General features: G+C 42.9%; 1 protein-coding gene across 3 annotated transcripts in view; it reads right to left on the bottom strand.

The window, feature by feature from the left end:
• Window positions 1-15,849, bottom strand: part of RIN2 (Ras and Rab interactor 2) — a 223,509-nt gene that overhangs the window by 197,684 nt on the left and 9,976 nt on the right. The gene's annotated exons all lie outside the window — the stretch shown is intronic.

The raw sequence follows: 15,849 nt of genomic DNA, 5'->3' as shown, positions 1-15,849 counted from the left end.
ACCACATTAATGTAAACCTTGTGAAACATGGAAGGTTTAAGTTATTGTTTTATGATGGGATGGAGAAGTAAGGCAGGATGACCTGAATTCTACAGAATTCCCCTCCACTGCCACCATGGGGGTTCTAGAGAACTGAACACAGACCACCGGTAGCCTCTTTGCTGTGAGCTCTTGGTGAGGTCACATACTGAAGAAGTAGTCATATGTGGAGAAGTGGAAATGACCAAAGGCTATCTAATCATTCCCTCATGCAGTCACAAAGCTAGCCGGCACTCAGGTTCCCCTCCTGTTACAGCCGGGAGCTGCCACCCCAGCTTACGAAATACTTGAGAGTGACCACGAAATAAATAAACCCATGTGCCAGCCGGGGCCCCTCTTCATGATTAAGCAAGGATAGCCAACCGGGGTCATGTTTTAGAAGAAGCCATGCAAAGTGCATGCCTAATGGAAACCAGTGAAGCATTTAGAATGCAGGAGAAAAAGATAAATATTTATAAGAAGGATCACTGCTTTTTTGAATTCTTGGAGACAGCCGGGAATCAAATCAACCGCTATATTTAAACTTCGTTATTTTACAATAATCACCATTCTAAAATATACATTTCGTGCCTAACATTGGATTAGGTAGCTAGGCCCATGGCGAGGGACAGGCAAGTGCCATCTGGACCCTTCCCTCAAGATGTTTAGTGGGAAAGATAAGCCAGTCTAGTGTGATCAATCCATAGGATATTTTATGAATAATTCTTTTTTTAAAGATTTATTTACTTACTTATTTGACAGAGAGACACAGTGAGAGAGGGAACACAATCAAGGGGAGTGGGAGAGGGAGAAGCAGGCTCCCTGCCATGTGGGGAGCCTGATACAGGGCTCGATCCCAGGACCCTGGGATTATGACCTGAGCCAAATGCTTAACAACTGGGCCACCCAAGCGCCCCTGAATAATTCTCCTATAAATTTGTATCTATTTTATCTCACGTGGGCCTGCGGGTTCTGGTCACATGCAGGGCCCAGATAAAGAATGGCTAACCATTTAGGCATTAAAACCTCAAGGAATTAAACAGGTTTTTTCCACAGGGCTTTATTTAAAATGCGTTCTGCCACCCTACCTTAGAAACCAATCTATCAGGAGAAATGGAACCTTTGTTTGACAAGCTGGGTCATCAATAACCTGCATTAGTGTGTTTTAGCTCTAAGTAGCATCGTGACTGCAAGCATAGGGTTAAGGAAGATTGGCTGCAGGTGAGTACCAGGAAACACTTTTCCTGGGGAAAAAGGAAAGCAGCACATCCTCTTCCTCTGTAGTCTCCTGACCCTCCTAAAATCATGGTGAGGGGTATGCGGACAGATGTAAGATGTCCAGAGTGCTAAAGAATGGCTGTTCTTTAAACGGATCCCCAAAGTCAGGTCACGCTTTTCCCCAGAAACCAACCTCTAGAAAGTCACCTAATCAAAATCACCATCAGTGTGGTCTCTCTTGGCAATAATACGATAAGCAAGTTCTAGAACAGGGCAGCTCCTGTGGGAGAGGGGCTCCCCCTGTGCCTTTTATTCCTGAGGTTCTTGCATTTGGGGAGAGCCTATGTGGCTGGGTTCTGTCTGGCAAACTATTTAAAATTCATCCCAACCATCTCCAGACCCCTCTCCCCTTTTGCTATAATCCTCGAAACTGTGTCTTCCAGATGACAGTCTACAAGGTGGGAACGGGCTAAAGAAGTGCCACCCCCGCTCCCCACACACACTGGCTAGACATTCACTTTTGGGTTAAGCTCCCAAAAGTGGGAGGTATACTGGCTCGGTCTCTCCTAACCAGTGCAACCACCTGACCAAGAGGCAGGCATCTTCCATCTCCCTAGCAGGAGGAGACCCAAAGTCAACCGAACGAAGGCCCTGCCTCCCCATTCAGGACCTCTAGTATCATCCTTACAGCACGGGCCGAGCATGAGAACTTGTCCCTCCAAGTGAGGTCCTACACATGCAGAACTCTTTGGATACTCTCCTTCGTGGCAGGGGCTGTTCTTATCCCCACTCCACCTAGGAAGAGACCGAGGCTCAGAGAGGTTCACTGATTTGCCGAAACAACCAGCACTACTAGTAAGTGGAGACAACCAGCACTAGTAAGTGGAGACAATCACCACTAGAACGTAGACTTAAGCTCCCACACCCTACCACCTCTCCCCCCAGCCTTTGGGTTCAGCACCACCTCCTGGAGTGCTGCATGCCTCACCCCCAGTGCACCAATTCATGGTGGCCTCGCGGTGACAGCCCTCACTCACACTGGGTCGTCTGTGCCATAAGAGAGAGTACGTGCAGAGCAGGATCAGGAGCAGGGCAGGGCACGTGATGTCCCAGCAGGGATGAAGCACCAGCACCCCGGACCAGTGACTCCTCAGGAAGGCACTACTTCTTCAAAACCACAAATGTGTGACCTTGATGTCAAGTGCTCTCAGCCCACAGCCCTAGGCTGTCCTGTGCTAATGCTCTTTTTTTAACAGAATTCTAGGCAAATGCAGCTTTCCAGCCATCCAACGTTAGCCTGGTGGGTGACATTTCTCAAGAAAACATCACTCCCATGAACAAGGCATGGTCTCAGTTACATGACCTTTGGGTCCTAGGATTCAACCCGTGAGCTTCAGGGTTTCTTATCTTCTGAGTTGCTCAAACGGGACACGAGTGGGGGTGGCCTTCGTAATCAGGAATAAAAGGTATTATCCAGTAATGGTAGTATTACTAGCACAGAAGCCATAACACTGCCTCTTCGGACAAACTCTCCGACTTCTGGAATTGAGCTGGGTTTGCTGTGCTTCCGCACACTTCAGACGGGGGTGTATTCCTTCCCTAGGGGCGCAAAATATGCTGGTCCCAATAAAAACCCAGATCGGTTGCATTAACTTGAGTTCAGTCAGCGATGGCTGTGGTAGGGGTTTTTTGGGATTTTTTTTTTTTTTAAGATTTATTTATTCATTTGTGGGGAGCCTGGGTGGCTCAGTTCATTAAGCAACAGTCTTTGGCTCAGGTCATGGGATCAAGCCCAGAATCCGGCTCCCTGCTCCTCGGGAGGGCCTGCTTCTTCCTCTCTCACTTCCCCTGCCTCTATTCCCTCTCTCACTGTCTCTCTCTGTCAAGTAAATAAAATCTTTTTTTTTTTTTAAGGGGGGGGGGATTTTTTTATTTAAGAAAGAGAGAGAGCATCAGTGGGGGGGAGGGGCAGAGAAAGAGAGAGAGAGAGAGGACAAGCAGACTCTCCACTGAGCACAGAGCCTGTTGCAGGGCTCAATCTCAGGACCCTGAAATCACGACCTGAGTGGAAACCAGAGTCAGACGCTGAACCAACTGAGCCACCCAGGTGCCCCCCAGCTGTGATACTTTTGAGAGGTGGGCTGCTCACCAGCAGATTTTATTTTAGAAAATCTTTAAATGTTTGGTTATGTAAAAATATGCATATTTCTAATGCTTGGGTCTGAGGACTCTTCTCTGAGCCTCCCTGTTGGGCTACAGTTTGACAAGGGCAGCCACAATAAATGGTTTTCAACCTAAGAGACAACAGGGGTCCTGGAATGCAGAATTACATTTCTTATGCAAATCCCTGCATCCCTGTCTTTTAATCCTGGGATCCTGAGCAAGTTAATTACACCAGTCTGAGCTTCAGCTCTACTGATGCAAGAACTGTGGGACAGGCAGTGTTTAGACACAAATCTGAAAAACCACCTGGAAGCTTCCTTGAACGTGACTCCCTAATCAACATCTGATCTTGCTGTTCTCTTGTTTCGAATCTATCCCAATCCTTCACAATATAAGAAGAGCCCTTAGCTGTGTGACCCCTAACACTCGGGTGTACGGTAACACTCAGTTACCAAGATTAACTACTGTTACTATTATTATTATTGTCATTGTTGCTGTTATTTCTGTCTGGGCTTGGAGTGCCTGACACACGGGAGCTCCCATCTGCTGAATACTGACCTCAATGAGAATTGCTGATCTCAATGAGAATTAAGCCAGAAATCAGACCCTCTCCCATCCTCACTGCAGGGCCCTCCTAGGCATGACGCTGCTTCTCCAGACCCAGAAATGCAAAGAATATCACCAGCTCTCCTCCTTTTTTTAGATTTTATTTATTTATTTGACAGACAGAGATCACAAGTAGACAGAGAGGCAGGCAGAGAGAGGAAGGGAAGCAGGCTCCCCGCTGAGCAGAGAGCCTGATGTGGGACTCAATCCCAGGACCCTGGGATCATGACCTGAGCCGAAGGCAGAGGCTTTAACCCACTGAGCCACCCAGGCGCCCCAACCAGCTCTCCTTTTACAGCTCTGCAGTGATCTAAGTGGGTGAATCCTCCAAAATAGTCCCATTAGCACCCTCACTAGATCAATTGTGGGACCTGATTTTCTCCTTTTAGTCACTTAAAATTTTCTTTCATCTGTTCCTACCTTCTGACTTTTGTAATTTTCCCTAATCCAAGATCTGGATTTTCCACTGCTGGTCTTCGGCTGTGAAGAAGGAGAAGGGAAACCCCAGGAGTCAGAAAAGTCAGGAGGCCTGGAACACACTCGCAGATGCTAGCAGGCAATGCCTGTGGCTTCTCTGGGCCTCAGTTTCCCTTGCACTCTCAGGGGTCCTCTGAGGTCCCAGCTTTCTGAATAGACGTCTTTCCTCCAAACGTACACAGCACACATATTCCATTGGTTGGTGCGTTCTAAGCACTGGCTGCCAGATGTGCATATTTCCTGGGGTTCAGGTTCTCCCTGCCCAGCATCTGCAGGGAGCAAAAGCATCAGGGATGTGGCTTTGGGCTATGCTGGGGACGAGTCATGGAAAGTCCCAGTGACACTTTGCAATCTGCTACTCCTGGCTGCAAATCCTGGCTCAGGCACCACTTACTATCTTTGTAACTTGGGACAAGTTCACTTTGTTTACCTATCTATAAAATGGAGTTCATGGCACTTAGTTCACAAACTATGTAGTAGATCCAAATGGAATGAAGTAGATAAAGTTCCCAACATAGTGGGAACTACAGTTTTCATCACAGCACTTTTTATTTTCATCAGAAAATCTCCATTCCATTTAGTTAGACATTTTTAAAAAATCATGTATCACTCTTGGGCATAAAAAGAAATACATCGGGGCACCTGGGTGGCTCAGTGGGTTAAGCCTCTGCCTTTGGCTCAGGTCATGATCTCAGGGTCCTGGGATCGAGCCCCACATCGTGCTCTCAGCTCGGTGGGGAGCCTGTTTCCCCTTCTCTCTCAGCCTGCCTCTCTGCCTCCTTGTGATGTCTGTCAATTAAACAAAATCTTAAAAAAAATAAAAAAAGAAAGAAAAAGAAAAGAAATACATCAACAAAAACACATAGAAAGAAACTGATAAGCCAAATTAATTGCACGAGGTCTTGAAAACTTCCTCACATTCAGAGTCCAGCTCTTCTGGATCATTCTTTTACAGAGCGGTTTATGGCCAGAGTTTATTCATCTAACATGCTCTGTGACATCAAGAGCAAAAGAGCATAAATGATGATCGGTCTTTTGTTTTTTTTAACTTAAATTTTTACTTGTTTAATTTGAAAAAATTAGAAATTCATCAGTTTGAAAGCAGCGCAGCCCATACATTGGGGGCAACAAACGAAAATGATCCCAATGTCTAACAATAACTCGGTCATAAAAGGACAATTTACATTACATTATCTCAGAAAAATAAATAAAAACACAGAATGTCTTTCCTTCTAGATCGGACTGTTTTCTCCTCTGAAAGAAAATAAAGAGGCACTAATGATTTGAGATTAAAATCAAACATAACTTGGGGCGCCTGGGTGGCTCAGTGGGTTAAAGCCTCTGCCTTCGGCTCAGGTCATGATCCCAGGGTCCTGGGATTGAGTCCCACATCAGGCTCTCTGCTCAGCCAGGGAGACTGCTTCCCCCTCTCTCTCTGCCTACTTGTGATCTCTGTCTGTCAAATAAATAAATAAAATCTTTTAAAAAAATAAAATAAAATAAAATAAAACATAACTGTCATTCATCTCAGCAACTGTTAAATAAAGGCCCCACTCTGGAAAACAGCATGGAGGTTCCTCAAAATGTTGAAAATAGAACTGCCCTATGACCCAGCAATTGCACTATTGGGTATTTACCCTAAAGATACAAACGTAGTGATCCAAAGGGGCACGTGCACCCGAATGTTTATAGCAGCAATGTCCACAATAGCCAAACTATGGAAAGAACCTAGATGTCCATCAACAGATGAATGGATCAAGAAGATGTGGTATGTATACACAATGGAATACTACGCAGCCGTCAAAAGAAATGAAATCTTGCCATTTGTGACAACATGGATGGAACTAGAGCATATCATGCTTAGCGAAATAAGTCAAGCAGAGAAAGACAACTATCATATGATCTCCCTGATATGAGGAAGTGGTGATGCAACATGGGGGCTTAAGTGGGTAGGAGAAGAATCAATGAAACAAGATGGGATTGGGAGGGAGACAAACCATAAGTGACTCTTAATCTCACAAAACAAACTGAGGGTTGCTGGGGGGAGGGGTTTTGGGAGAAGGGGGTGGGATTATGGACATTGGGGAGGGTATGTGCTTTGGTGAGTGCTGTGAAGTGTGTAAACCTGGTGATTCACAGACCTATACCCCTGGGTATAAAAATATATGTTTATAAAAAATAAAAAATTAATAAAAAAAAATAAAAAAAACAAAGGCCCCACACAGCACAGTGCCAGTGCAAAGCTAGCAGCCCCAAATGATAAGCGTGCTATTTACAAGAGCTTGGACACATAATTTAACTATTCTAGGACTCAGTTTCCCCTTTTGTAAAGTTAGGTTGTAGGATTCAGTGAGTTTTAGGGTATTTCTGTTATCGGAAGTTCTTTGTTTACATAGATGCTCATGCAAATTTTTTTTAAAGATTTTATTTATTTATTTGACAGAGAGAGAGATCACAAGCAGTCAGAGAGGCAGGCAGAGAGAGTGGGGGGAAGCAGGCTCCCTGCTGAGCAGAGAGCCTGATGCCTGGTTTGATCCCAGGACCCTGAGATCATGACCTGAGCCAAAGGCAGAGGCTTAACCCACTGAGCCACCCAGGCGCCCCATTACTCATGCAAATTTAATTCACCATCTTGTTTGGTCACTGATTGGTACCCCTTTTATTTGACATCTGGCAGTGGAGCACGTTGGTGTAGACTAATTTGTAGACTTATAAATGCCCAGGGGCAATAGCCTTCACATTTCCAAAGTTAATCACTTCTGAATCAAGAGACTTTATTTTTCTTTCCCAATAAATGAAGATATATTCAGATAGATCCTAAACAAAGACATAACTTTTTTTTTAAATCTATTGTAAATATAGCTTCTGTAGCATTATTTGCCTTTCTAAGAATTTCATTATATTTGGAGGAAAATCACACCTTGTAGTACTGGATTGTAACACGTGTTGACTGTAATCAAAGGTCCCAAGCCTCCTGATATCCAATTATGGTTTTTTTTTTTTCCTAAAAGAGTAAAATTTTACTTTAAAAAAAAAAAGGCAAAGTAAAAGCACAAGGAAGCCACCAAATAAGGCTTTGCTCCACCTGAATTCATGTGGAATGAAAATTGCACCAAAGATTTTACATGAACGGGAAATCCTTATGGAAAGGAGGGTCAATACTCAGCTAGAAACTAATACAAAGTTAGAGAAAAATATTAGTGAATGTTTCTGCTGTGAGTAAAGACCACTTCAGTTTACTTGAGGGTTTGGTTTTAAATAGTCATTTCCTGGAACCTCTAGGCTATGGAGGGTCAGTTCCAATGAACGATTTATAAAACCCTTAAGACATCCTGATTTCAAAACTTACTCCCAAACTACAGTAAACAAAAGAGTGTGGTACTGGCATAAGAACAGACATATAAACCAACAAACAGAATAAAAAGCCCACAAATAAACCCATCCATAAATGGTAAAATGATTTTCAACACGAGGGCCAGGACTATTCAATGTGCAAAGCACAGTCTTTTCAACAAATGGTGTTAGGAAAACTGGATATCCACATGCAAAAGAAAGGGTTGGTCCCTACCTTATCCCACATATAAAAATTAACTCAGAAAGGATTAAAGACCTAAGTATTAGAGCTAAAATCATAAAACTCTTCAAAGAAAATACGAATTGGATCTGGCAATGAGTTCTTGGGTTTAACATCAAAAGCACAGGCTACAAAAGAAAAAAATTCATTGGACTACTTCAAAGTTAAGAAAACCTGTGCCTCAAAGGACACAAACCATAGAGTGAAAAGGCAACACAGAGAATGGGAGCAAATATTTGCAAGTCGTATAGCAAATAAGGGATTAATATCCAAAATATAGAGAGAACTCCTACAACTCAATAACAAAACCAAACTACTAGATAAAAAAATGGACAAAGATCTTGAATAAATATTTCTCCAAAGAAGATATTCAAATAGCCAACACAGAGATGAAGAGGCTCAACATCACTAATCTTTAAGTTAATGCAAATCAAAACCACAATGACACAACACGTCACACACATTAGGATGACTCCTATCAAAAGACCAAAATAATGAGTGTTAGCGAGGATGTGTAGAAACTGGAACCCTTGTGAGCTGCGGTGGAAATGGAAAATGATGCAAGCTACTGTGGAAAACAGCAGAGCAATTCCCCCAAAAAATTAAAAGCAGAATCACCATGTGATCCAGTATTTCCAATTCTGGGTGTACTCTCTGAAAAATGCCTACAAGGTCTCAGAGAGGTATTTGAACACTCATGTTCAAGCACAGCAGCATTTTTTACAGTAGCCAGGAGGTGAAAGCAACCCACGCACCCATCGACAAATGAATGGATCAATGAAATGTGGTATGTATACATATACACAATGGAATATCATTCAGCCTTGAAAAAGGAGGGTATTTTAACACACACTACAACATGGCTGAATCTTGAGGACATTATGCTAAATGAAATAAGCCAGTTCACAACAAGACAAAGTCTATGATTCCACACTGGTGAGGGACACAGAATAGTCTAATACCACTCTAATACACAGAGACAGAAAGTAGGATGGTGGTTGCCAGGAGATGGGGAGAAGAGGTGAGGAGCTAATGTTTAAGGAGTACAGGGTTTCCGTTTCATAAGGTGAAGAGAGTTCTGTGGCGATGACGGTTGTAAAGCATTGCAAATGTTAATGCCACTGAAACATACACTTAGAAATGGTTAAGATGGTGAATGTTGTTATATTTTACCTCTTTTAAAAATAATAAAAAAGAGGGGTAGGCTAGGTGGCTCTGTTGGTGAGGCATCGGACTCTTGATCTCGGGTCAGGTCTTGATCTCAGGGTTGTGAGTTCAAGCCGCATGTTGGGCTCCATGCTGGGTGTGGAGCCAACTGAAAAAAAAATAATAATAAAGAGAAAAACTATAACCCATCTTTTATTCGAAATTATTTGTTAATAAAAGATGAGAATTTGGGGGAGCAGTAAAGATGGTGGAGGAGTAGAAACCCTAAGTTTCTATGGTCCCTGGATTACAGCTAGATATCAAATCATTCTGAACATCTGAGAAATCAACCAGAAATCTGAAAAAATAAATGCTGCAAGTCTACCAGTAGAAAAGTGACCACCATTTGGAAGATAGGTGTGGAGACTTGAATCCAGGGCTATGTATCTGAGGATATGGTGGGGGCAGGGGGAAGCCTGGTTAAGGAGGCTACCACAAAGTATTATAACCAGCGGGGAGCAAAATAAGAACTTGTAGAAGTCCCCTACAGTGGGGGACGTCCCTGGCTTAAAGGTACTCAAGCGGTGAAGTGGGGTGGGATTCCAGGTGGGACAGCGTGGTCTCAGGGGGTCACAAAAAGAATGGATGGGGAGGGAGGCTGAGAGCAGCAGAACTCCCAAGGATAACAGTAGGGGAGCTGGTTGAGAGCAATGAGTCTAGGTGCCAGCTTTCTCCTCAGTGTTGCCATAAACTGCAAACCCCCACATGGTCAGGTGACACTCTCTGGACAGGGGCCCAGCTAGTAGCAGAACCACAGCAAGCACCCCCTCCCCCAGGGTGGAATGGAGCAGTCCATGCCACAGGAGTGGGTAAGGTTTGGTGGGTGCCTGAGATAAAAACACTCAATCACAAGCCAGGTGAACACAGAGTTCTGACAGAAATGGGGGAGACAAGGGTGATTAACTGCTCTTCTGTAAGGGCACACTGAACAGTAGGGGATGTGAGCTTTCAGCTCCAGGGCTCCAGAGCAGGGCATCACCATATTCATCCGGTGCTGAAAGCAGTCAGGGAGCAAAACAGCAGCACCTGCTGTAATCTGGAGCTGCTTAAACAGAGTCCTGCCTCTCTGCTCACTGGAGGTGCACTTCTATTAGCTCAAGTCCACACGAGAATCAGAGCAACAGGCTCTTTGTCCAGAAGACCAGCACAAACTCGCTCACAAGTTTATTGATCACTGAGGGCTGCAAAGCTTCAGCTCCTGGGGAAAACAGTATACAGCATTCTTTGTATTTTTATTCCTTTAGCTTTTAGTATTATTTTCCCAGTTATTTTCTTTTTTCAATTCTTTTTTATTCTTATTTAATTTTTATATATATCTTATGTATTTTTTTTTGTTTTCTTTCACTGTATTTTATTTTATTTTCAAATACACACACACACACATAGACACTCACACACCCTCATACATATACATTTTTCTTTCTTATTTTGGGATCTAGTTTCTTTTTGTAAGCAGATGAAAATACACCCAGGATCTAGGGTTTCTTTTGTTGGCTTTTTGTTTTTGTTGTTGTTGCTGTTTTCTCTTTCTTCCTTTTTTTTTTTCTTTTCTCGACAAAATAACAAGATGAAGAAATTCACCCCAAAAGAAAGAACAGGAGGTAGCACTCACAGCCAAGATTTAATCAATGTGGATATAAGTAAGGTGTCTGAAGTATAATTTAAAACAATGATTATAAAGATACTAGCTGGGCTAGGAAAAAAGCATAGAAGACACTAGAGAATACCTTACTGTAGAAATAAATAACTGAAATCTAGTCAGGCTGAAACTAAAAGAGATACAGTCCCAAGTGAAGGGGGCACCTGGGTGGTTCAGTGGGTTAAGCCTCTGCCTTCAGCTCAGGTCATGATTCCAGGGTCCTGGGATCCAGCCCCGCATCGGGTTCTCTGCTCAGTAGGGAGCCTGCTTCCCCCTCTCTCTCCCTCTGCTTGCCTCTCTGCCTACTTGTGATCTCCATCTGTCAAATAAATAAACAAAATCTTAAAAAAAAAAAATGAGGACAAACAAATCAAGAGAGTGAATTAGTGATATAAAAGATAAAATGATGGAAAATAAGGAAGCTGAAGAGGGAAAGACACCTATTAGATCACAAGAAATAATATCCATATTATAGGAGTCCTAGAAGATGAGGAGTAGGAGAAAGGGAGAAAGGGTCAGGGGTTTATTTGAACAAAATTTAACTGAGAATTTCTCTAATCTGGGTAAGAAAATAGGCATTCAAGTCCAGGAGGCACAGAGAATCCACCTCAAAATCAACAGAAATAGATTAGCACCTCAACATATTATAGCATAGCTTGCAAATTACAAAGATAAAGAGAAAATCCTTAAAGCAGCCTGGGACAAAGGGCCCTTAAGCTACCAATGTAGATACATAAGGCTGGCAGCAGACCTGTCCACAGAGATCTGGCAGGCCAGAAAGAACTGGCATGGTATTTCAATGAGCTAAATGGCAAAAATATGCAGCCATGAATATTTTATCCAGCAACACTGTCATTCAGAATAGGAGAGATCAAGAGATTCCAAGACAAACAAAAACTAAAGTAATTTGTGAACACTAAACCAGCCCTGCAAGAAATATTAAACAGGGTACTCTGAAGAGAGAGTGACCCCAAAAGTAATAGAGACAATCTACAGAAACAGGGACTTTACAGGTAATATCATGGAACTCAATTCATATATTTCAATAATTACTCCGAATATAAGGGGACGAAATACTCCCATCAAGAGACACAGGGTATCAGGTTGGATAAACAAAATAAGACCCATCAATATGAGAATCATTTTAGACTGAAAGACATCTCCAGATTGAAAGTAGGAGGAGGGGGGCATGGAGAACCATTTCTCATGCTAATGGGCATCAAAAGAAAACTGGAGTAGCCATCCTTATATCAGACAATCTAGATTTTAAACCAAAAACTATACTAAGAGATGAAGAAGGACACTATATTATCATAATAAAGGAGTCTATCCAACAAGAAGATCTAACAATTGTAAATATTTATGCCCCTAACTTAGGAGTATCCAAATACATAAACCAATTAATAACAAAATTAAAGAAATTCATCAACAACAATGCTTTTGGGGACTTTAACACCCCACTCACAGCAACGGACAGGTCATCTAAGCAAAAGATCAACAAGGAAACAAGGGCTTTAAATGGCACCCTGGGTCAGATGGACTTAACAGATATATTCAGAGCATTTCACCCTAAAGCAGCAGAACACACATTCTTTTCTAGTGCACATGGAACATTCTCCAGAATCAGCTCTTAACCAGCACATAAAGATTGAGATCATGCCATGAATGTTTTCAGACCACAATGTTATGAAACTTGAAGTCAACTGCAAAAAGAAATTTGGAAGGACCATAAATGCATGGAGGTTAAAGAGTATCCCATTAAAGAACGAATGGGTCAAACAGGAAATTAAAGAAGAATTTTTTAAAAATACCCTGGAAGCTAATGCAAATGAGAAGTCGCCAAGGCAGGAAGCCCTCTGCACCCTTCTCAGGAGTGGGGGAAATGCCAGACATGGTAGCTGATGGCTTAAAGAAGTGGACAAACAGAATGGGTGGTTCTTGACCATTGATTTGGAGACGAGCTGTCCATTCCCTTTCTGTGGCTGGTTTCGGTCATCTCCTGATGGCCCTGTTAGGTGCTGGGGGCTCCGGATAGGCAACTGCTAGATGAGCCACAGCTTGGCCTCCTGTTGGCTTAGGGTGTGCCAGAGGCCAGATGACTGTGCTTGGGGGATCATAAGAGAACTGCAAAGTTCCTAATAATATAGCAACTGTGATCACAGTCACTATTAAAAATAACATCACTGAGGGTGTAAAAATGAAATAATAGAATGATTTTCTGTAGATATTTTCAATTCCTTCATGTGCCACAGAGGGAGAAGACAAGGGAAAATTACATCTCAAGATTCCTCTCCCATCCTCTGTATCTGCTGGCTCTTGATCTTTTCCCCATTTCTTCTCTAGTTGCAAAAATATTGCTTTTATCACTTGCTACTCCAAGAAAAATATGATATGCCCAGTCCACATTCCTCTCTGACTTCCTCTGGAAACCCAAGTCAGTTGGTTGAGAGCCTGGTGCTGTGCTATGACCCTATCCTCTCAAGCTATCCCCAGGCTCCCTTTCCTGCTTCAGTGAACCGGGCTTGGTGGCTGGGGTCAGGAAGGGAGAAGTGACACTTGAGTTGGGCTGCACTATGTGAGCCGAGTTTTCAGGAGCTTGAGCTTGCCTTGACCAGCTGTCCAGGAGCAAAAAAAGGGGAACCTGCAAAGGGCTCCAAATCCTGCTTGTGTATGAGAGTAGTTATTCCACAGACAGATCCCCAGGGTTAGAACAAAAGAACCCCAAAGGTCATGGTAACTGGTGCTGGGTGAGTGGAAAGCAAGGGCATGACCATGAGTTTTATATAAAACTAAGTTTATCCCTTTTAAACTGTATGTACATAATATATTATGAGTTATATAATATTATAAAATATATTTTATTTTTGTACACTCCATGACTTTCTTTTTTTTATTTTATTTGAATTCAATTAGCCAACATATACTATAGTAGTGTCCACTGATTCATTAGTTGCATATAACACTCATTGCTCATCACATCACGTGCCCTCCTTAATACCTATCGCCCAGTTATCCCATCCTCCCACCCACTTCCCCTTCTACAACCTTCAGTTTGTTTCCCACAGTCAAGAGTCTCATAGTTTGTCTCCCTCTCTGATTTCTTCCCATTCGGTTTTCCCTCCCTTCCCCTACTGCCCTCTGCACTATTCCTTATGTTCCACATATGAGTGAAACCATATGATAATTGTCTTTCTCTGACTGAGTTATTTTAATGAGCACAATACCTTCCAGTTCCATGCATGTCGATGTAAATGGTAGATATTCATCCTTTCTGATGGCTGAGTAATATTCCATTGTATATATGTACCACATCTTCTTCATGCATTCATTTGTTGAAGGACATCTCAACTCCTTCCACAGTTTGGCTATTGTAGACATAGCTGCTATGAACATTCAGGTGCACATGCCCCTTATTTTCACTACATCTGTAACTTTGGGGTAAATATCCAGTAGAGTAGTTCTACTTTTAACTTCTGGATGAACCTCCATACTGTTTTCCAGAGTGGCTCTTCCAGCTTGCATTCCCACCAACAGTGTGAGAGGGTTCCCCTTCCCTCACATCCTTGCCAAAATTTGTTGTTCCCTGTCTTGTTCATTTTAGACATTCTGACAGGTGTGAGGTAGTAAGTATCTCATTGTGGTTTTGATTTGTATTTCTCTGATGACAAGTGATGTGGAACATTTTTTTCATGAGTCTGTTGGCCATTTGTATGCCTTCTTTGGAGAAATATCAGTTCTTGCCTTCTGCACATTTTCTTGATTGGATTTTTTGGGTTTTGGGTGTTGAGTTTGATAAGTTTTTTATAGATTTTGGATACAGCCCTTTTTCTGATATGTCATTTGCTAATATCTTTTCCCATTCTATAGGTTGCCTTTTAGTTTTGTGCCTGTTTCCTTTGTTGTGCAGAAGATTTTATCTTGATGAAGTCCCAATAGTTCATTTTTGCTTTTGTTTCCCTTGCCTTTAGGGATGTGTCTTGCAAGAAGCTGCTGCAGCTGAGGTCTATGATGTCATTTTTAATAATGACTTTAATCACAGTCACTGTATTATTAGGAATTTTGAGGTTCCTAACAGGAACAGGATGACCTAACAGGGCTATCAGGAGATGACTGAAATCAGCCATGGAAATGGAATGGACAACTCATCTCCAAATCAATGGTCAAGAACCACCCATTCTGCTTGCCCACTTCTTTAAGCCATCAACCGCTATGCTTGGCATTCCCCCACTCCTGAGAGGGTGCTGAGGGCTCCCTGCCCTGGCGGAACAGGACAGTAGAGAGGCGATTCCATTTTTTAAAAGATGGCTGTGCACATGCTCAGGAAAACATGGCTGGGAGGTAAGAACAAAGCAAGATCAGTGAGGTGGACACTACAAGGAGATGGCGTGGGCTTTGAGGTAGCAGCAGTGGGATGGTGAGAAGCAGACAGAGAGGAATTTATTTTGAAGGTAGAGCTGATAACACTGCCAATGGGCTGAATGTGGCAGGGAGTTTGAGGGAGCCCAAGGTGCTGAGCTGAAAACCTGGAATAGAGCCATTTGCTGAGATGGGGAAATGAGAAGGAGCAGGGCAAAGAGCTTGTCTGGGACACGTTCAGTCTGTGATTCCTATGAGATCCCTAAGCGGACATACCACAAAGACCATGCTGCAGTGGCTGTGTTCAGGGGAGGGGCCTGACCTGGAGTCCACTCACAGACACAGGTTATTTAAAGCAGTGGGGCTGGCTGAGGTCACCTAGCATAGGTATCATGGGAAGAAGAAACCCAGGCACCAAGCCCCAAGGCACTTGATGTTTAGGGATCAAGGAAATGAGAAGAAGCAAAGGAGGCTGAGAAGCTCCCAGTGAAGTCGGAGAAGCAAGAGCCAAGTATTTATAATAAGAAAGGACAAGTACCGTGTCAGGTGCTGCTGGAAAATGGAAGGAGATGGGGACCAAAAACTGACCACT

This window comes from Mustela putorius, unplaced genomic scaffold, assembly GCF_011764305.1.
Source record: "Mustela putorius furo isolate JIRA1106 unplaced genomic scaffold, ASM1176430v1.1 tig00000253_pilon_pilon_pilon, whole genome shotgun sequence".
In the NCBI taxonomy this organism is placed as follows: domain Eukaryota; kingdom Metazoa; phylum Chordata; class Mammalia; order Carnivora; family Mustelidae; genus Mustela; species Mustela putorius.
This window is presented reverse-complemented; position numbering and strand designations above follow the sequence as displayed.